Here is a 24,686-nt window from a genome sequence, read left to right on the forward strand (position 1 = left end):
GCTGGGATATGGTCTTTCAAAACTGCCTGAAAATTATTCACTTCCACAATACATGCTAATAATGCAATCCATGAACTTGGTAATTCAATGAGTGGAGCTAATAACATACCAGAAGAGTTATCAACATCAGATACTCGGTTTTCGATTTTTTCACACTAGTGTAAGCTCACTAGCGGGAGTTCGACTGACCAAAAATTTGTCAGCTCAAAGAGAAGTCGTCGTAGCCTTTGTTATGACTTCATATCAGCGATTTTACTTTACTCAGTGCAGCTAATAATATACTAGAGGAGATTTGAACAGCAGTTTCTGCGAATCACTTTATTTTTTATATTAGGCTACATACAAGTACAGCTGGCAAAAGTCTGTCAGCTCGAAGAGAAGTGATACGAATTTACTTTTTTAGAGCCACCTAATTGCGGGGATGGTGGGTACTAGTTATCGCTCGCTGTTCCAAATAAGTCCTGACATTCGGATTGTCATAAATATCGGGTGATTCAGCGGCTTAATAAAGGTGCGAAAAGCTGCCTGAACTTTGGCAAATCTGAGAAAGTATACGTGCAGCCATACGTTGCCATATTGAAAGATAGGAATGTCCACAGAATACTGATGAGGTCGTGGAATACAGGCAGCTCGTAGACCGCAGGAATGATTTTCATAATATTCTCAATGAGCGAAATGAATCAGTCCATAAGTATTGAATAACAATTGACGTACCTTTTGTGTGTGTGTGTGTGTGTGTGTGTGTAAAACATTTCCGCCTAAACTACTGAACCGATTTCAGCCGAGCTTGGTACACGTAAACTTTACTGTCAGGCAAGAATGGTTGTGAGGATAGGAACCACCAACCAATCGAAGAGGTGGGGGTGAGGGTGAAAGGGGACCGTAGCCCACGACGCGAGTAGTCCCAGAATTTGAGAAATAGAGCATTTAGCGAGTTGCAACAAACTTTACACATAACTTCAAACCTATTTTTCTGGCTGAAAATCCTCACAAAATGATGAAGAAAGGAAAAACTTTATGGCATACCACTTTCCAGCTGTTCATGCATTAATAATACGCATGAAGCATTACGTTATAATTTATAAATTCTTTACTACTAACGGTATTCGCAACACAATTTCCAGACAATATGCAAATATAGCTTTCAATGTAACTGCAAAATTGTATCATTGTACAATACGTAGGTCAGGAGATACGGCGTCATAACCAACAGGATGCATAAAAATTAGCGCATCAAACATGACGTTTATATTCATTATTTCTTTGCTACTAACTCTTTTTGCAATAAATTTCGCGTAAGGTATTCACGTACGTCACTGAGCGTACTTGCGATATTATACCGTTCTATGACACGTATCTCAGGAGATATGACGTCATAAACAGTGAGCTAGGTGAATAACTGCCGTATCCTGCACGATGTTTAAATCTAATATTTCGTTGCTACATATTATATTCGCAACACAGTTTGCAGACAGTATCTACATATTCCACCGAATGTGCCTACAAATTTATAATATTGTTCAACAGACAGATGAGATCTGGAGTCATGACCATTAAGCACAAGGCCAGACGCTGAGTAGTACGTGCGTGAACACACAGCTATTAAATGAACACCCGGACAACGCCAGCTTTGTCTGCTTGTTGTTCGATAAAACACTCCCAAAACCTCACACAACCATAGTTAAAAACTACAGATTGGTCGCTGGGGACGGGGAATTGTAAACGCCTTGCTGGCCCATCGGTGCTCTGGCAGCCTTGCATCACTTCAAGAGTGGAAAAATTGCGACTTGTACAATCACACAACACAACTGTCAGGTATTGTCTGACCCGCTGATGACTGCAGCTGTGTGGGCCCGACTCCATTCACGTTGATTGATATCGATCTGCTTGTAATGACAGTAGCAACTTGTCGCGCCCGGCGAGCGGTCTAGATGGTTAATGACATTGGCTAAGTATGAGCGCGAGTAGCGCCAGAGCGAATATTACAAGTATAGGCACCGGGCGTGACCTACAAAGACGTCCCTCCTGGACCGCTGACAGTACTGAACTCTCCCACGGGCTACGCCGCCTCAGTCTTTACAGTGGGCGGCAGGTGACATCGCCCATCCATGTTGTCGCTTCAAATGGTTCAAATGGCTCTGAGCACTATGGGACTTAACATCTGAGGTCATCAATCCCCTAGAACTTAGAACTACTTAAGGGCAGCCGGAGGTGCCTATGCTGCCCATGTTAAAATCACTAAGTTTGAGGAACATTTATGAATAAACTAACAAATAGAAAAATTTGAATTTTTTTTTACATATAGAGTGGTTTAGTATTGCAGTTATGATAGAGGGATTTTGGAGTATCTTTACTAGTTTCCTTCCAATTATTTTTTTATGAATGACCCATTTTTTTAATAAATAATTGCTTTATAATTAAACTGAAATGAAAATGCTGAACATATTGCCAAATGGCTGTGTTACAATGTACGTTTGATCACTAGGAGTGCTGTATAAAAATTTCATCTCTCTAGCTTGAGTGGACTTAATAGAAAATGTTCCTTATATTCGAAAAATTATAATTTATGGGAAATGGCTATCAAAGTTTCTCAGTACATTCCTGCACTATAGGATGGATTATCAGGGTCTTCTTCTTCATCCTCCAAAAGCTTCCTCTTCTGTCTTCTTTTCTAGCCTGTTGTTCCATCATACTTCATATGCCTTTCTCTTCTTTCGGCTCCTCTTATTCATTCTCTGTCAATATTTCTTAGTGCTCGTACAGTGTTCATCCCAGCTGTAAATCCTAATGCCTTCAGAACTTGACACTTCACACTGTTCCGTTGGTTGTAGGTTGCTATTGCATCATAAATGCCAAAGTGCAGTGTTTTTATGCTTACAAGCACCCTTTTAGGAATCACTTTCAAAATCAAATTGTTTACGATCTCTTTAGGATTCTGCGTCTTTCCGTGTAGACATTTGTGTAACAATTCTGGCTGTGCTAAGACATGCAATATTGATTTTATTGCATTTATCACAGCTGCTGGCAAACCATGTTTGTGATCATAGTCCTTTTTTGCATTATATTTGCACCAGAAATCTTTTGGGCACAGGCTGTGTTGAGGGTATTCATTGGAAGAGGCAGTATGAAGGAACAATGCCCACACTGCTTTTCGCATGTCATTAACATTACTACTATTTCGCCTTATAGCATACCCATAGTATCTCTGTAGACGTTCAATCACCTCATCAGTAAGCCTGCCTCTCCCTCCTATTGTCTTTCCATCACTGAGCTTACATGAACCCAAAGTTTGTTTGAGCCTTCGAAACTGTGCACCCATACACTTTTGCACATGCACAATGCATTCCAACTTTTCAACTACAAATTCATTTCCATATTGTTTCAGTTCCTCTATAGTCTTGAAACCTTTGGAGTCACCATTCCCAAGGTAGTATTTGTACCTAACGTTGTATCTGGGAACTGGACGTTCTAAATTTTGTTTCATTCCATCCACTTCCATTGCTCCTCTTGATCCACTAAAATTTGCCTCACAGGTTCCACTGTGCTCTCCTTTGATTTTATTTTTGCACCTACAATGATTTGATAATATTGCAATATCTATCACTTTTGCACTATCACCACAAGTAGCAGTTACAACCCCATTCAGGGATTTATGACCCCTCTTTTGCCAGGAACCATCTAATGCCACTACCAAATCCCTAGAACCACCGTTCATATCTACAGATTCCTCCACTGCTTCCTTCATGGTTTTCAAAGCTACATCTTCAACAGAGGATCTTACCAGTTCACAGTAGTACCCAAATTTGCTTGGAGGCGATGGCAAGTTCATAATACCACAAAACAGTTTACCATCAGCAGACCCTTTTCCAATGGATCGAAGACCATACACAAGTCGAACATTCACATCAAACACTCTAGATCGTCCATTTTCTCCAAAGAGACTGGCATGTGAATTGTAGAAAGTCACTTGATACTTGCAACATGCACAGATTATCTTCATCTTACAAGCTAAACCAATGTGCTTTGTTATCTCTAGTCCCACTCCTACACTTGAACACATTTTACAGAGAACACTTTCTTTCAGCACAGAAGATAATAATCCAATATTCAGTACTTCATTAATATCATCACTGTCACTAACATATTCACGAAATCTGTCACTTCCACCAGTCAGTTTCTTGCTTGAAGATGTCACAGGGCTATGGCCGGCCATGTGTTGCTTAGCAGAAGAACGCACTGTTTCATTAATTGTAGTATCGCAACTTGGTATTAGTGTTAATGTTCTTTTCCCTACGTTCTTCCTCTTCTTATATACACGGTTACTAAAACGCGGCATCGTAACCAGAACAACGATTTACACAAGAAGTATAATACTACCAACAACAGGTGCAACACTGAACTAATTCGAAACGGTAAACAGCAAAGAGACGAGGTTCCGCGCTCTTAGTGCTTCATTTGTCACAGAAAACAATGTAGCCAACCCTTGCACACTCGCTGTATGCGTAACATAAGGCGCTATATGCGTAACAGGCAGAGTAAATCCCAAGCAGTTCGCCAGGAAGTCACGAGAGGGTGTTAGATGCATTCAGCGGCCACCCATTTCCTCTGTAGGCGTGGGGGAAAATGCTAATAACTCCACTTCTAGGGCGAGTAGAACAATAATTCAAAGTTTACATTAAAGAGGAATGTTCCAATTAATTTTCGGTAGCAAAAAAAATTTGTAATTTTTTTGGATTTGACCACCTCCGGCTCCCCTTAAACCTAACTAACCTAAGGACATCACACACAGCCATGCCCGAGGCAGGATTTGAACCTGCGACCGTAGCAGTCGGGCGGTTCCGGACTGAAGCGCCTACAACCGCTCGGCCACCAGGGCCGGCTGTCGCTTCAGGACATATCGCTGAGGCCCTTTGCATGGGGGCTTAATTAAAAAAATATGCAAATAATTTTAATTTTCGTAGCTGTATGTACGATTACGAAGTCTCGTAACCGGTTGGCCCTGACTGGTATTAGTACGCAATCTGACTGCATAGAATAACAACAAAGAGTGAAAGAAAACTTCCGTTAACACAACTAATTAATTAAGTCCCCAGCAACTATAAAACCTACGAAACACCAAAACACAAGTGTAACTGTTCTGTGTGTGGAAGTGTGATTCAATGTACACATCTGGCACGGTTCTTCCTCAAAAAGACAAGATATTTTAAATACCATTTACACTGAGCCCGCATCTCATGGTCGTGCGGTAGCGTTCTCGCTTCCCACGCCCGGGTTCCCGGGTTCGATTCCCAGCGGGGTCAGGGATTTTCTCTGCCTCGTGTTGGCTGGGTGTTGTGTGCTGTCCTTAGGTTAGTTAGGTTTAAGTAGTTCTAAGTTCTAGGGGACTGATGACCATAGATGTTAAGTCCCATAGTGCTCAGAGCCATTTTGAACCATTTACACTGAATTAATTAAATAAAACTGAAATACTATACTTGCACATAGAAACTAGAATTACACTCTAATACATGAACACAAGCCAGATGCTTTGTTGACTGAACCTGTGACCAAGAGGTATTATTGTTTAAGACACCTGCAATAAAAATAAAAATAAATATTACCTTCATATATATTGACGAAACATACACTCTGATCATTACAACATCCGCAATCGAACAGCATCGGCTGTCTAGCCCATCAGAACAACTGCATACAACAAGCTCACAACTAGTCATGGCTACATCAGAACTCCTACTGCCCAGTTCTCAATAAGCACTCTCCACCACGACTTCTTGACAAGCACTCTCCACTACCACATCTCAACAAGCACCGCCAGTGGAGGCGGCTGAATAATACTCTTTGGCGCAATCTCTGGCGCTGTGACTCAGTGTAGCCACCTTTCATATGCCCCTCCTCCACGGGCTAGAATTTGATGGTATTTGTGCCAGCATTGGTGGTGAAAATACCACCAAATTCGTCCAAAAAATCCAGACAAAAATTAAAAAGTAATATTAATAAGTAAATATCACGTGACTAAATAAATTTTGGCTTTGCACTGACCCTTCAATAAACTAATATATAAAACACAGTAAGGAATACAAATGCTTGCATACATATGATTTTACATAATAGTTTATGCAAGTATCATGTGGTTAAACAATTCAATCAATAGCGTCAGCAATGACGAATGGGTGCAGCTAAGAGTCTCATAACATCTCATAAACAGTAAACACACAAAAAATCAGTTTATACAAATATTCACATAAAATCCTGTCAATAGTTGAATAAACAAGTAGAACTCCTCAGAGTAGTTGACAGTTCCAACAGTAGCACCCAGCAATGATCAACAGGTGCAAATAGCAGTCTCATAACATTTCATCAGCAATATTTAAACAGCTCCAACAGTGGAAGCCAGGAATGTTGAACAGATGCAGACATCAACATGTGACATCATTTCAGTAGAGCCAGTCCATCAGTGGCACCCAGTAATGTTGAGCAGGTGCAGACACCAACAAGTGACATCATTTAAGTAGAAGCAGTCCATCAGTGGCACCCAGAATTGTTGAACAAGTGCAGACACCAACAAGTGACATTATCTCAGTAGAAGCAGTTCCATCAGTGGCACCCAGCAATGTTGAGCAGGTGCAGACACCAACAAGTGACATCATTTCAGTACAAGCAGCTCCAACAGTAGCACCCAGCAATGTTGAACAGGTGCAGACACCAACAAGTGACATCATTTCAGCAGAAGCAGTTCCATCAGTGGCACCCAGTAATGTTGAGCGGGTGCAGACACCAACAAGTGACATTATCTCAGTAGAAGCAGTTCCAACAGTGGCACCCAGCAATGTTGAACAGGTGCAGGTAACAGTCCATAATATTCACAATCACTAATTAGCCAGTTCATCAGAGTTCATTAGCACAAATTAAACATCTCCTTGTGGCACCCATCATGTTGAAAAAGTGCATGTAATAGTCCATAATATTCACTATCACTAATTAGACAGTTCATCAGAGTTTATCAGCAGAAATTTTACATTTCCAAGTGGCACCCTGCAATGTTGAATAGGTGCGAGCACAAACAACAGTTTGAAGGCACACACAATTGCTTTTACATAATTATTATCAATGCTCTTACACTAAACATACAAATTATAATAAACACACAAATGATATCAGATAATTGTCATATTAAATATTACAAATACACAAATATCAGTAAACCTATAATATTTATGGGTGTCAGTGCAAGCCACAACAAAAATTAAAATAATATTTAGGAGATAGGTCAGTACCAATTACTTGGGATTAGGAAAGGAAAACACACAAAACACACTCACTCATCTTTCATCCACATTAAGTGCTACTGTGTAATTGAATAGTGTTAACTGTGTAAATGCAATTCTGTCAAAGATTTGATGTTCGACATGTCTATCAAGTAGTAGTGGCAGCAATGTATAGTTAGTCAACGTCATAGTCATCATGTCAAGACCAATGTTTGCCAAGCTAAATAAAAATATACGGTTGCTGAACAACTGTCAGTGTGCCAAGACATGCAAATACTTCCTCTCTCAAAAAAAAAAAAAAAAAAAAAAAAATACTGCTTAGTGATTTAACAAAGTGTGTGTGTAGACAATCTTCTTTCCACTTGAGTGTTCTAGTCTGCCATCTTCATCCTCCTTGTTCCATATAGACCAACAAAAACATATGCTCCTCACTTACTGTACCTCTTATCCACCAAAACTCCAATAATCATCAGAATCACATAATCTTAATACTTCAATATTACCTCTTACGTCGATACATATAAACCTTATCATCAATATCATTTACCGTACCTCTTGTCCACCAAAACTCCAATAATCATCAACTTCACACAATCTCAATATCTCAATAATACCTCTTCAATACGTCGACACATATAAACCTTATCACCAATATCATTTCACTTCCATAAAATCCTTTCCTCTAGTCAGTCTCCTCGAACAAGTACAGATAAAATCCTAGTGCAAACTTCATCATCCCATACAATCCGAAGACATAATGTCCACACACAACCTCTGTGTAATCCATCTCACCCAAATCTTCTACTCACTATGAATCATAAAATACATTTTGGTTACCGTGTCCATCATTAAATAAAAGAAATGCATACATGACCTCTAACAGCCTTTAGTTTGAATAACGTTCAGTAATTAGGTGCGAGTACGTAGTATGAAAGATCACATAAGCCTTTGAATGAATAAATCGTGATATTTCACAGTGTGAATACCACTTCAAGAATCATGGCAAAACAGAAGCAAACATGTGGAGTATTTCTTGTGTCAAGTGTCACTTACTATTTCAATTGCTCACGAAGAATGCAGTGTAATAACTGTCAATGGTCTAAACCTAGTGTTGGTATGTCATATCGTTAGCTTCCTTCCTAGTAACATAAATTTATACAGCTTCCATAAAACCTCCAGCTCATGTGACTTCAATGAAGTTTCTTGTACCAATGTCGTTCGTCGAATTATAGTAGTTCATTTTCTTATCTTAAAAATATAAGGCACTGAGCGTAAGCAAAACATGCAGTAGCGACTAAATATACCAGTAGAGAACACAATGTCAACAAATGGATGTAGCACAATCCCTATAACGAGGCTGTGCCAAGTGAACAATCTATAATTAATACCATAGTGTGACCTCAACTCCATGTTCGTACACCGTATATCAGCATTTCTATATACCAAATTAAAGAATAGTTATGACAACAAACAGAAATGTATAAATATGCAATCCATACGCAAAGCAGCAAATACATATCTTACATAATAAACAGGTCATTAGCATCATATCAGCATGAGCAAATAAATGTTCATATGTCATCTTAATAAGTAAACATGAAGGCGCAAGCAGATACATCACAAATTATAACCTACATACTTAACCATATCAGCACAACTAATCAGGTGACAATTATAATTTAAATAAATAAGCACAGCAGACACATAATAGAAAAATATGACATCAGAGAAAAAGCAGTGCAGCCAAGCGATGCATAATATACATAAGTAACAACCCTGTTCATTAATCAATCTTTGTCAAAATCAGTTAATGTATGCAAGCACGTCGCTTCACAAGTAAATTCATAGAACATGAAATTTAGTACGAAGTATGAATCACGTAATCGCGAGCAGCAAATTACGTCTAAAGTACGTACCTAAGTGGAAATATGTTACCTGAAAAGTAAACTCAATTAATAGTTACCTTTTTAGTTTATTAGTTTCTTCTTCGAAATTACATTCTTCCTGAAAATTTCTCGATAGCAAGTCCTCTTAACGTCGGACACACACAGAATTTACCTGAAGTTCTTAAATATTTTATACAACCATATCCTGAAAAATACTGAACGTTAATAACATAATTTATGAAGTCACTATAGCTTTATACTGAATTTATTCGGAGAAATTAGACTATGTGTTTGTTTACGGCTGTCAGTGCATCCGCACTGGGCGCTCGATCAGCTGTAGGTACGCGTGACGTAGGAAGTAACTGTTTGCGGGCAACGACTGCCTTGTGCGGCGCACAGACTTGACTGTTGCTTTGAGTATGTGCCGCCGCCGGAACACGGCGCGGTATCCTTGTACTCTCCGTGTGTTTACGTACAACTGTTAGTTTCTCAAAGGTATGTCATTCCACAAAAATTTTAACGTTCGATATGTGATGTATTCCCTTGGAGCGTCGAGATTTAAGAGTTTCTACTTCAACAGTGTTATCATGAATAATTTTGCGAACTCTATATGGACCGTTATAAAGCAGAAAAAATTTGCGACACAAGCCTTTTCCTTTGTGAGACAAACGGTGAGACTCAATTAACACCTTTTGACCAACTGACAAGGTTTTTAAACGACCAGGACCTTTAGCTGATTTCTCTCTTCCAGCAGCCGCAGATGCAATATTTTATAGAGGCAGGTTGACAACTTCAGAATGCCGCAGTTTCCGTGAAGGCCGAAAAGGAACGATTTCAGAAATGCGATTTGTCGGTGCTTTATTTTTTAATATCAATATTGGCGGTAAAGAAGTTGAATCATTAGGGAGTTCATTCAGAATGTTTTGAAAAATATGAAGATACTGATCCCACGTTCTGTGATTCTGATGACAATAAAGTCGACACAAATTATTGATTTCCTTCATCCATCTCTCTGAAGCGTTAGATTGAGGGTGAAAAAGTAAAATGAAAATTGGTTTAATCTTACGATGCCGTAAAGTACGAAGCCAAATTTTAGTGCGAAATTGTGATCCATTATCTGATATAACCTTATCAACATGACCCACTTCTTTAAGAAAATGTTTGATGAAAGCATTAGATACTGAACGAGCTGTTGCTTTGCGTAAAGGTGTAAAACACACATATTTTGATGTCAATTCCACTGCTACCAAAATGTACGCAAAACCATTAGTAGAACGAACCACTGGACCGAACAAATCGACTGCAGCCATGTCCTTTAATTTCGCTGGAATGATAGGAAACAACGGTGCTCTGTGAGAAATAGTTGGCGGCTTAGCCTTTTGACATAATTTGCATTTGGCAAGAACAGATCGAATACGTTTCTCCATATTACTGAAGTAGCAATTTTCTCGTAATTTATGAAAGCATTTTCTGGGACCAAAGTGTGCATAACTGAAATGTGTGTACCAAATCAATTTATTAACCCACTCATCAGGAATACAAACTAACCAAACAAAGTTGTCGACCGGTTTTCGCTTAAAAAAAATATCATTGCGAACTAAATAATACTGTCTGATCGCTACGCTTTCCTTTCTCCTCCACTTCTCCTTAATGTCATTCCAGATTGGATCCTTGTTTTGCTCCTTAGCGATGTCCTGGAGCGAAGATGAAATAAAATTCTCAAACGCAACACCTTGAATATACATCAAACAATAATTGTTTTCTTTGCAGTCCTCTTCAGCACTTTGTTTCAAACCCATAGGTGCACGTGATAAAGCATCAGCAATAGTATTTGAAGAACCCTGTATGTAAACAATACTAAAATCAAATTCCTGTAGATACAGCGCCCATCGTGACAATCTTCCATGAGTTAATTTTGTTAACATAAGAAATTCCAGAGCCCAATGATCGGTGTAAACCTTAGTACGTCTGCCAAACAGAAATGTCCGAAATTTCGTGAAAGCCCAAATAACAGCCAATGCTTCAAGTTCCGTAATCGAATAATTCTTTTCTGATTTAGAGAGAACACGACTTCCAAATGCAATAGTCTTCTGTACTACAACGCCTTTTTCTTCTATCTCTTGAACTAAGTGTGCACCTAGGCCTTTGTATGATGAGTCCGTCGCCAAACAAAAATCTTTAGATAAATCCGGGTGTGAAAGAAGTGGAGCAGCAACTAAAGCATCACAAAGTTGTTCAAATTCTGATTGAGCTTCCTCATCCCAACACCAATTAGAATTCTTTCCAGATAGTTCACATAAACGAGGTGTGGCCAAATCGTCCAATCTAACAAAGCGTCTAAGAAAATTACAGACACCTAGGAAACTACGAACATCACGTTTTGTATTAGGAACAGCATAATTACGTATAGCGTCTAGTTTCTCTGGATCAGGAAGAATACCTTCTGTAGAAATGATATGACCAAGAAATTTCACCTGAGAACGACCAAATTCAGATTTTTTCAAGTTCACTGTAATGCCAACTCTTGCAAAAATACGTAATAATGAATCCAAAATTTTGTTATGCCCACTCCAAGAACGTTTAGCAATAAGAATATCGTCAACATATGAAGTAATATTATTACGAATATAAACAGGTAAAATTTCGTTTAAACTACGAATGAATGCTGCTGAAGATACAGTAAGTCCAAACGGTAATTTCCGAAATCTCTTTTGGGTAAAATAGTCATATCCGGTTATTTTTTACCGACTCTCTAGATGGATTGATAGTTGAAGAATTGTTTTGATAGATACAAAGAATAGTAAAAGAGTAAGCAGCAGGTCAGAAAACTAAAAGGGAAATAGCACTACCACAGCTCGGGGCCCTGTGCACGCTACGGCACATATTCACTTAGTGTAGCGAATCCCCTGAGGACTTAAATAGCCGCACATAAATTCTAGTTTGTGTCTTACTGGCCAATTTGGTGGAAGTGCGTACATAAATTGATCTAACCATGAACATGGATGTATGTCATTCTTAGAATTACGAAAGATCTTAAATTTCCGAACAGTTAAAAAGAGTTTATAGTCAAAGTTTTCGCCTCGTGGCGACAAAGACCTACCGCGTCTATCCCAGTCCGAAAGTCGATTATTGTCAAGTTCGCGCGCCTGGCGCTCTCTTGTTGCATCTCGTAAATGAAATACATTATTATCTTCAAAACCCGCTGCTATCGGTGATTCCAAATTTCTTCTACCGTCTTTTCTTGCGATTTCGCTTTCAATTTGTTTGACTTCCTTTCGTAATGCCTCAAATTCCCTTTTAACGCGTTCATTAAATTTTCTCTGATTTTCAACATGTTTCTTTATGTTCTGGTACTCTTTGGTTTCTGCAAATGGCAACGGAGCTGTATCATCTGAATCTCTGTCCCCATTTAAACTAAGACTTGTCAGTTTATTTGAAATCTCCTCAACTCTTTCCGATAAGTCACCAATCTGTTCTTTTTGTTTATTTACGTCTTCCGTAAGTGTCGCGACTCGGGTTTCGGTATTGACACATTTAGTAGTTAACTGTTCACACCGTTGTGTTAGGTTATTTATTCTAACATTTGGTACGGATTCCTCGATTCTTTCAAGTATTTCTTCCTTATCGTGTGCACGTTGTAAATTTAACTCTGAAATTTTTTTTACTATCACGCGATCTCTTTCTTCCTGTTCTCTATCCTGTTCCTTGTGTCTGATTTCTATTGAAATTAATCTGTTATTGTGAGCATTCAAAATCGGTTGTACTTTTTCTCTAATTTCTTTCTTTAATTCATCTTTCATGTTTTTGAAACATGTCCCTATTCGTGAGTCTAACCGTGTTTCCATTGTTCCCGTATCAGTTTCTAACGATGTTGCCAAAGTTCTCATCTCTGTTTTTAATTCAGCTCCTAACTGTGATCCCAGTGAGTCTAACCGTGTTTCCATTGTTTCCGTTTTAATTGTTCCTATTTGTGAGTCTAACCGTGTTGCCAAAGTTCCCATATCTGTTTTAATTGTTCGTATTTTTGAGTCTAACCGAGATCCCAAATTTAATATAGCACTCATCAACTGCTCCATGTTAACTTGTTCGAAATTCTTTTCGCCCCTAACATTTCCCGTAAAACTAACTTCCTTCGATATAGCTGTAAAGCTATCTGTGTTCGATACTATTCCAGAATCTTCTGTCGTTAATCTCACATTCTGAAAATTTTTTGATTGTGAAAAAAAATTTTGAACTGGTTCCGGACTATTTTCCCGACTCACTAAATTGCTTTCTACTTCATTATTCATTATACTATTCTCCTGTGTTGGCGAGTTCGCCATGTTAACAATTTCGTCTTTCTCACTACTTTTGCCTTTTTCATCGATCGCGTAATCATTTACAAAACATACAAAACTCGTCACTATACGAAAATTACACACAATGACACTTTATCTCCAACGATACCATTCACACGAAATGCTTCCCGACAAACACGATTAACGAACAATTGAAGTCTTCATAATTGCACAAAATTGTCAAACCCGTATACAAGACATCAAAAGTTAAATTCTGCAAAAATACCATTAGAAGAAAAACAAGACAGCTACAAATGTTCATTACCAAATCTACACATGCAATATAGACTACAATTACTAAACTACAAATTACTACAACAATACTACTGTCTGCTATTTTTACTATCAAAAGAATTCCAAGGGACGATCCGAAGCAGCGGTCGGCACGTGCATGAGGGCTTAATTAAATAAATATGCAAATAATTTTAATTTTCGTAGCTGTATGTACGATTACGAAGTCCCGTAACCGGTTGGCCCTGACTGGTATTAGTACGCAATTTGACTGCATAGAATAACAACAAAGAGTGAAAGAAAACTTCCGTTAACACAACTAATTAATTAAGTCCCCAGCAACTATAAAACCTACGAAACAACAAAACACAAGTGTAACTGTTCTGTGTGTGGAAGTGTGATTCAATGTACACATCTGGCACGGTTCTTCCTCAAAAAGACAAGATATTTTAAATACCATTTACACTGAATTAATTAAATAAAACTGAAATACTATACTTGCACATAGAAACCAGAATTACACTCTAATACATGAACACAAGCCAGATGCTTTGTTGACTGAACCTGTGACCAAGAGGTATTATTGTTTAAGACATTTGAAATAAAAATAAAAAAAAATATTACCTTCATATATATTGTCGAAACATACACTCTGATCATTACAACATCCGCAACCGAACAGCGTCGGCTGTCTAGCCCATCAGAACAACTGCATACAACATGCTCACAACTAGTCATGGCTACATCAGAACTCCTACTGCCCACTTCTCAATAAGCACTCTCCACCACGACTTCTCGACAAGCACTCTCCACTACCACATCTCAACAAGCACTGCCAGTGGAGGCGGCTCAATAATACTCTTTGGCGCAATCTCTGGCGCTGTGACTCAGTGTAGTCACCTTTCACCTTGTGTATGACAGTATTCGGCCACCGCCAAGGCACTGCCAAGCCTCGTGGCCCTCCACTTTAGTTAACCTGATATCTTGTGAGTCTACATAACATTTCCGGCCAATGCCCAAATCAACATCTCGTCTCTCGTGGTTCTACAAGCGATTGCGTTGCTTGTTTTTCGCTGCGTTCAGTAACGCACCACTAGCGGAGAGTTTACTATATTTTCTGCAAGTTTACTCACAGTATAAAAATGTATTCTTACGTGCTGCAAAATATGAAATCCTTGCCAAGAAGAATTTACTGTACTGCTGCGCGGAAATGGCAGTTTTTTGGTTTCGCTTATTACAAGACTCTTTATGTAACTGTTAGTGGCCACGGAGTACCACTTTGTAAATGCTAAGAATGTAAGTTTAGAAATGCAAAGAAGAAATGACGATGCAAATTCATGGAAAAATTTCTTGAAAAGAAATTGTCTTTGCCCTAAGCTTGACTCGTAGGAACACGAAGGTGGAAGCGAGAGCTGTTTTCCAGTGAGCAGAATGGACTGGAGCAATTACTCTCAAGAGCTGCCCACCTGCTTTACTGTCGCCGGAGGGTGGCCAGAAATAATTTCCGGATTATGTGCACGGGGAGCGCGTGAGCGCAATCGCATTATGTAAGTGGTCCGGGGCGACTGGCGCGCGCGCTCGGAATGGGCCGCTGTTTTCCCTGAGGGCCGCGACGGCTAATTGGTAACTTGGTTCATAGCATTCGCGAGTGCCTGCTCCTAATGGGCCCTAAATCAGTGCGCCGGCAAATAATGCCGACCGGCAACGCACCGCGGGTCGTGCAGTGGTGTGGGCCGTCGCAGTGCTACGGCGCTGGAGTAGGGTCCAACTAGAGGAGGAGGAGGGCCTGCACACCATTCACCTGCTTGGATTATACAGTCTTACCACAGGACATGAATCTCCATCGCGGCTATACAGTGGCCGCAGAATATCAAAAAATTATGCCAGAGTAAGAAACATATACGATAGTGCAGTGCATGTGTCTAAAGAAACACGATGCAGTGTTCCTTCGGGCATGCATTCATGTCAGACAGAACATTGCATCGTAATCCATACAGACACAAACAGTACTATACCAGAATAGTCCGCCGCTACTAGGTTACTGATTAAATGTACGGAAAACCAGTGAAAACATTTCGAGGTTCGGGTCTGTCAGTGAACTGTGAACGAATAGCAGAAATGGACTCACACCTCTGTCACAAGTGTAGTGTCGAAGATACGGAGTCCACATTTTTGATTGTGCGGAAGCAGCGGACGTCTGGACCGTTGTACAGAAACGCATGGCTTTCTACCTTCGTGTATCTGCACTTCAAGTCTCTCCCAGCATGCTGGTATATGCTGATGCTGCCTATTTTCCATCACCGAAGTGGTATACCATAACATGGATTAGTGGCATGGCTGTCAACTACTTCCTCGGGACTGCAGGACACGTGTCCAAGTACAACACCACACAGACCGTCGATATCAACGCTATTGGGCCACTGTCGCAAACTATTTAGAGAGTAGTGCTGGACGACCCATCTTCCTCCACTCCAACGATAAAACGGACATTGTCGTGACAGTGAGATTACATGGAGCATGCCGCCGCATGTCTTCATAGTTTCCTTAACTCATCCCTTCACATTTATCTCCCCATCTTCCGAACATTATCTCCTACACGTGTTTGTTCGCTGTTGACTTGCATCTGCTGCCTTTTCTGTTTATTCTTTTTTGTTTTTCCTTTTCATGTACACTGCTATCCTAGACATTTGCTAACCATGTATAAAAATAGGAAAAGAGGGATCAGGATCAAAAAACAGATCTCTTCATGTTTAGCTTTATTCTAAAATACGATAATACAAATGACTGTCACAGCTAAAACAAACGAAATGTATAGCCTGTGTTTATTTACCCCAAGTATTATTTCACTTTTTTGGTGAATTTATACGAGAGCATGGTTTTATATTACTTATTTAAAATAACAACATTTTAGTGTTGTTCTGTTGGCTCACAAAAGTTTTAACAATGCTACAGAAAATGTTTTGTAATATTCTTATGTTCCCAATATCGAATAAAAGATAGTAGGGCAGCTCCCCATCAACCCATAGGTCCGGATTTCGAAACTCGGTTTGGGAAAATAACGAAGAAAAAAGGAAAAGTTAACGCGACCACTTGCGACAAGTTTGAAATCCGCCCTCGAGTACTTGTTTGGCAGAAATTTTCAATGCCGTCATTTCGCTCTACATTTGTAGGGTACCCGTATTCGGAAGTGCGAATACATTTCCTGTATAAACAATACATGCTGAAAGGTGCCAGTCAGTCCACCTCTCATGTAATTTTGTGTTTTTATAATTAGTTTTTTTATCAAGTTTGGCTTAGTGTCTTCACTCTACATTGCCTCACATTTTTTCCATTCCAAGAAGGAATACTCCACTTAAGAATACTGAAAACAGTACACCATCGGATTGTAATGAAATGTGTTAAACATAATATTACAGATGAGAGATTCACTTCATCTTAAAATCAAGACAAGCAAATAAATACAGTAAGTAAAAGCAGAGAAATAAAGTGCAACATCAATAATGAGTAGGCCAACCTTTGCTGCAATATACACCGCAACACGGCTCGGCTTACAGATGATAAGACGTCAGATGATGTCCAGAGGCAGACTGAACCACAAATCGTGAACATGTACAGGATCACACGGCGGCTTCTAGCGTTCCAGCTGGTCAAACGCGCGGACTATAGGAGACAAGGAAAGGGAGCTGGTCGGCCATGGAAGAGACGGAACATGTCGTAGGAAGTCTGGAGCAACTAGAGCCGTAAGTGGACGAGCATTATCTTTCAGGGAAACTGTATGTATCAGACCATGCAGGAAAAGTCCGACGTATGGTTGAAAAATGTCATTTGCGTAAGACAGGCCCTTTTACGTAACACGTATCACAATTAGAGGGGACCAGCTGTTGTAGGCTGTGGCCCACGGACTATTACGCCGGCTGCGTAAACGATGATGCATGCGACAGGATGGGTTAACCTGTACCGTTTACCAGGCTGCCAACAGATCCGTTCGCAACTATCCATGCCATTCAATTTCACTCGACGTTGTTCTGGTGTGCACTACTGTAGACGGGTTAGTCGACGTCTCGGTGTTAATGGCAGTACACCACAAGGACGCATGGATTTAAAATTTGCGGACACGGTTTGTGGTAGAATTGGCACCCATACATCTACTTGTATAGTGGGGCGAGTCACTGTAGGATTCGTGACCGCATGCTGCACAATCTCGTCACTTGTATGACTTTTACACTATGTGCCATTTAAATAGGGTTCCCTACCAGATTGCACCGTCCCTGCAGTGTCTCTGTGCACGATCATTGGTACAAAATTTTGATCAATGTCAAGTTTCGCGTTTCTCTCTTCCTTTCCTCCGAGTGCACTATTTTCAATCTCCCTCAGAGTATTTCATTTGATATTCAGCACGTCATGTACCTGGTTCAAATGGCTCTGAGCACTATGGGACTTAACATCTGAGGTCATCAGTCCCCTAGAACTTAGAACTACTTAATCCTAACTAACCTATGTACATGACACACATCCATGCCCGAGGCAGGATTCGAACCTGCAACCATAGCGTCGCGCGGTTCCAGACTGAAGCACCTAGAACCGCTCGGCCACAGCGGCCAGCTCATCTACCTGTAACCACCTGTGCTAACCTTCGGTGATTACTGGATAGAATTAATGGTGTAATTATAAATACCCAGATCAGGGTGAATTCAGGTGGAGTTACTTGCCTTAACTTTGCGGCAGACGCTTTTAAACAGCAACTGAGTTCAGCTTTGAGGCCTGGCTTGCGCCATTCACGCAGCGCGCTGGCACATTATCTGTGCGGGTTTTCGTAACGAGAGCCTGTACGACTGGATCACTTGGAGTCACATGCTAGTGATACGTTTGTTCATATTTCAGATGTTGAACCAAACGAAAATGTTTGAGAGCGAGTGAACAGGCGTTGTGACTGGAATAGGTGCCTGTCACAACTAAAGAATTCTTCCTACTGACTGGTCATTTGGCCCCCTTCTCCCCACCAGCTTTTTCAGTGACTATGCTCGGAAGTAAAGCAGATTGGTACTGAGCAGAAGTTGCTGTCACCGTGGAGTCGAGCACAGATTAGTCGCTGATGATTATGATGCGTCAGTTCTGTGCCTACTTGTATGGAAATCAATTCGGAGTTTTCACGTAGGAAGCTTTGTGTAACTGAACATAAGTCATTTGTGTAACTCTGTCATATTTAGATGTACTGTGGGGTACTCGCAAGTGGTAATTTCGGTACCTTTCAGCTAGACTCAGATGGGGCAGATGTTGATCTTTACCTAGTGACAATTCACTTCATGCATTGTGATTCTGATGACACTTAGCATTTTCTTTCCGCAGTGACGCACAAGCTAGTTTTGACGACGCGACATTGGCGAGAAAATGGTGAACACTATCTTCTGTATTTCGGTGAATGTCCGAGACTTCGCGTGTTAGCGTATGAGCGTCCATGCTGCTCCCCCTCGACTGGACAGTACTTGATGAATAATAACGTTTAATGTCAGATCCGCAGTGCTTGGATTTTTTACATGTTTCATGCGTAAAGCAAACAAAATGTCCCCTCCGTTTCATTTCAGTTCATACACTTTGCCTCACTGTGCATATTCTCACGCCATTCTTCCTCCTGTGATCACTGAACTCACGTTCCCTGCAACAAACAAGGACTACGTAGTATTTAGTCAAATCCAATCCCTAACAGATCGATCTGAAGTACAGCAGCTATATTTCCGTTGCCCGTCTTTCCTTGGATACTAGCCAGTCCTAAGTCTATAAATATTTCTGGGACTTCAGACGATTTGGCGGTCGGGAAAGTTACAGAATGTTAAGCACTATATTTCTTCAACAGGAAGTTCGCAGCTTTTTCATGTCCCCGTTAAAATGCGAAAGATTGTCCCACTAAAGAACTGACTAACAATATTTTGACGCTTCGGATAGGCAAGAAATAATGTGCGTCTTTGAATCTCTTACAAATAAAGAAAAATAAAATGTTAGTAAAATTAAGTAACATATACACACACAAAATAAAGTGATCCGTTGGTGAAGCAACATATTAGGTCTCAGAAAAGTAACTTCAAAGTAAGGACACAGATTTGAGGAGAACAATTTAAAACTAAACTTCAAAAATGGTTCAAATGGCTCTAAGCACGATGTGACTTAACATCTGAGGTCATCAGTCCCCTAGACTTAGAACTACTTAAACCTAACTTACCTAAGCACATCACACACATCCATGCCCGAGGCATTATTCGAACCTGTGACAGTAGCAGCAGTGCGGTTCCGGCCTAAAGCGCCTAGAACCGCTCGGACACAGTGGCCGGCAACTAAACTTCCACTGATAGGAATAGTAATAAAGCTTTATTTGTTACATAGCTAATCTGAAATACACTTCTGATACATATGAAAGTCTTTATAATACAGTTACGGAGCCACCCGTCAGTTCCACATGGTATTTGAGTGTTATCGGAGCGAATGAAACGGGCGAGTGGAGGACAATGAAACCAGCGTACAATCATAACAGATGTATGTTCATCAGGTTCGATTCCATGGGAATGATTGTACCCCACGACCGTGACGTAGTACAGGACAGAAAGCAGATCGGCATCGGCCGTAAAGTCATCCGTCTATTTTATTGCATTGCAGATCCAGATTTTAGCTGACTGCGCAGCTGTCGTCAGCGCGTTTTGAGTAGTCATGTAGGCTGAGCATAATTATAACGACACGTATTTCATTCCAACTCAGGTATGTACAAGCATTAGTCTATTGACAAGCATTGAACTTTTTAAATAGGAAGCTAGACGCTTTGGTAGATCAGCAGTATAATATGAAAGATAGTCACCTGAATGTAACTAGACTAATATTTGTATATACTTGAGTTAGAATGGAATATGAGTCATTATCATTACTTTCAAACTACATGATTTCTTATAAAGCTGTAAGTCGAAATCTAGATCTGTAATCGAATAAAATGACAGAACCCATTACGACCGATGCTGACCTTCGGATATATCTCCGGAAACCAATAGCTTGTGCGTATTCTACCAGAGTTTGTTGACTGCTTGTGTTACTATAGCATATCTTCAGAAATGCTACGCATATAAAAATATCTCTGTTAATTTAACAGTTTGTCTGTCACCTTCAATTCATGCGCCAATGCTTTAACTTTCTCTTTGTATCTATAGGCATTAACTCCATATGCTATTCTATATTTTGTGTTTTTCGATTTGCAGACTTTGTATGTGTACCGAAAGCAGTTTTACTAAAAAATGGTTCAAATGGTTCTGAGCACTATAGTACTTAACTTCTGAGGTCATCAGTGCCCTGGAACTTAGAACTACCTAAACCTAACTAACCTAAGGACATCACACACATCCACGCCCGAAGCAGGATTCGAACCTGCCTAGAACGGCTCGGCCACCACGGCCGGCGCAGTTTTACTATTTGCTTCAACGTGACCATTGAATCGAAGTGTCTGTTATATTAAAACTTATCGCACTGCACATTATGTTTTATTTACTACTGATTTACTGAAATTTCCTGCGTACTCTTTGCTCTTATTCGGCAGAATCATTTTAACAGAACGAAGTGTACGAAATGCCATGCCGACAGTTTCAGGAAACATCTTGCTGTTTTTGCGATCGTCTACATGTATACTTTGTGTTCTTGGCGCGTATGCTTTCCTTTCTCGTAATTTGTTACATTTGACTCTTAATTCTTTTATTTCGTTCGGATAATTCATTCCCTTTAAGGCCAATTACTATTCCATTGCTCGATAATGTTTAATTCACGCTGCTTCCCAAGTTAGGTCAATGGCAGTTTTAAGTTTCTTATTTATGCAAATAAAGTATGCTATTTTTGCTGTGTAGAGTAACAGGAACTTCTGCTTTTTATGTTATTCGACCATGTACGATTTCTGCATATCTTGAACAAGTATCCTCCATTACATGGAAGTTTATAGCTACACTTTTTTTTGTGCTCAATTGTGAAGCTGATTTTTGAATGTTCTTCGCTGAATTTGACATTTGGGTTTCCGGTGCCCTGCCTTCCTACTTTAGGTAGTGTGTTCGAGTCATTGATGTCTATAGCATCTGATTCTGCATATCATATCCAGGTTAATATGAAGACTTTGTTTTCCAACTACGAAGCCTGATATGTAGTTTCCCAACGCTAGACCGTAGTTCTGTTTATAAATTTTGTTATTGAGCATAATAAGTTGAAGCAAATCTAAACTTTTATGCATTTCCACAAGACTTAGTCTCGTTATGAGGTTTCGCTATAGAAGATACAGCGTTTCTTAAATTGGTATATTACACTGAAGAGCCAAAGAAATTGGTACACCTGTCTAATATCGCGAAGGGCCCCCGCGAGCACGCAGATGTGCCGCAAAACAACGTGGCATGGACACCACTAATGTCTGTAGCAGTGTTGGAGAGAACTGACGCCATGAGTGCTACATGGCTGTCCATATATCCGTAAGAGTACGGGCGGTGGAGATCTCTTCTAAACAGCACGTTGCGAGACATCCCAGACGTGCTCAATAATGTTCATGGCTGGAGAGTGAAAGTGTTTAAACTCAGAAGAGTATTCCTCGGACAACTCTGTAGCAATTCTGGACATGTAGGGTGTCGCATTATCCTGCTCGAATTGTCAAAGTCTGTCGGAATGCACAGTGGATATGAATGGATGCAGGTGATAAGACAGGATGCTCACGTACGTCACTCCTATCAGAGTCGTATCTAGGCGTATCAGGGGTCTCATATCACTCCAGCTACACACGCCTCACACCATTACAGAGCCTCCACCAGCTTGAACAGTCCCCTGCTCATATGCAGTGTCGATTGATTCTTGAAGTTTTCTCCAAACCCGTACAAGTCCACCCACACGATACAATTTCAAACGATACTCGCCCGACCAGGCAACATATTTCCAGTCATCAAATGTTCAAATATGTGTGAAAAATTATGGGATTTAACTGCTAAGGTCATCAGTCCCTAAACTTACATACTACTTCACCTAAATTATCCTAAGGACAAACACACACACCCATGCCCGAGGGAGGACTCGAACCTCTGCCGGGACCAACCGCACAGTCCATGACTGCAGCGCCAAAGACCGCCCGGCTAATGCCGCGCGTTCCAATCATCAACAGTCCAATGTCGGTGTTGATGGGCCCAGGTGAGACGTAAAGCTTTGTGTCGTGCAGTCATCAAGGCTACACGAGCGGACCCTCGGCTCCGAAAGCCGATGTCGATAACGTTTCGTTGAATGGTTCGCACGCTGCAGCTATTTGCGGAAGGGTTGCTCTTCTGTCACGTTGGACGATTCTCTTCAGGTATTGTTAGTCCCGCTGTTGCAGGATCTTTTTTCCGGCCGCAGTGATGATGGAAATTTGGTTTTACCGGATTCCTTATTTTTATGATAGACTCCTGAAACGGTCGGACAGGAAAGTCCCCACTTCATCTCTGCCTCGGAGATGCTGTGTCCCATCGCTTGTGCACCGACTACAACACCACGTTCAAACACACATAAGTCTTGATAACCTGCCATTATAGCAGCAGTAACCGATCTAACGACTGCGCCAGACACTTACTGTCTTATTAGGCGTTGCCGACCGCAACGCCATATTCTACCTGTTTACATACCTCTGTACTTGAATACGCACGTCTATACGTGTTTCTTTGGCGCTTCAGTGTACTATAAAGATTTACTGTGTCCAGAGACACGAAATTAGCAACAAGTTGTGTTAAGATATCACTGAATTCTTTATTTAATTGACTGTTAATGTGTGATGTGTAGGTATTTCGAAATACACAGAGTGTTTCAGAAGTGATGGTCAATATTCAGGGACATGACAGGAATGATGATTCGAAACAAAAAAGTCAAGTAAACATGGGCTCTAAAACTCAGATCTTAAGAGCTATGAGCAGTTCTTGATCTTCGATACTATGAAAATCCCTTCTACTGGAATCTCTTTGTTTTCCATATTTCGGGAAGTCGTACTATGGATTCAACAAGAAAAAATGTCCAGTAAGCGTGTGCTCTAAAATGCATATTAAAAGCTACGAGCACGTGTTCATCTTCGCTACTTTGAAACACAACTCATCTAATAACAAGTACTCATAACTTTTAAGGCATGCATTTTAGAGTACATGTCTTTTTGACACTTTTTTCTTATTTTGTTCCATACTATCACTTCCCAAAATATGGAAAACAAAGAGCTTCCTGTAGAAGGGATTTGTTTCACGGTATTGAATATCAAGAACTGCTCATAGCTCTTAAGGAATGCGTTTTACAGCCCATGTTTACTTGGCATCTGTGTTTCGAATGATCATTCGTGTCATACCCCTGAATATTGACCATTACTTCTGAAACACCCTGTATTGGTTTATTTCAGTCTCTTGTATATGATTCAGTTCAAGGCTGTGCTAGGTGTCCCTTGCCCATTGCAAATTGTTCACGTATTTAAATTATTTGTACAGTTTTATTTGAGTTCTTGTAAAGTGTCCCAGATTTCAAATTTATAAAACAATGCCTTTCTGTTCAACTACATAATAATTCTATTCTGTCTAGATTGCTGTTTATGCAATTCTGAAACTCTTTGCCCAGCTCTTCTTTATCTGGTTCATAACACTGCCTGTGAGAAAGTTATGTGTTTTTGTTACATATTCTAGTTAATCTATAAAGACTAATATGTAGCCCTTATCTCCTTTAACGGCCTTTATATCTTTTAGTTTAGAATTATTTCTTTGATCTGATGCACTGGTTCTCTTCTAAAATACTGCTGATTTATACTTTTGTTGTGCTTTCTAAACTTTCGCGGTATCGGTCATATCTTGGTAGTTAACTACTTTTATTTTTGTGCATGCTACTGTAGCTTCCCTTATCAAATGTTTAATATCATACTCCTTTAGAGAAATATGAGGGACGTGTTTTAATCATCTGCTGAGTGCTTGCTCCTCTTTTGC

This window comes from Schistocerca nitens, chromosome 6, assembly GCF_023898315.1.
Source record: "Schistocerca nitens isolate TAMUIC-IGC-003100 chromosome 6, iqSchNite1.1, whole genome shotgun sequence".
In the NCBI taxonomy this organism is placed as follows: domain Eukaryota; kingdom Metazoa; phylum Arthropoda; class Insecta; order Orthoptera; family Acrididae; genus Schistocerca; species Schistocerca nitens.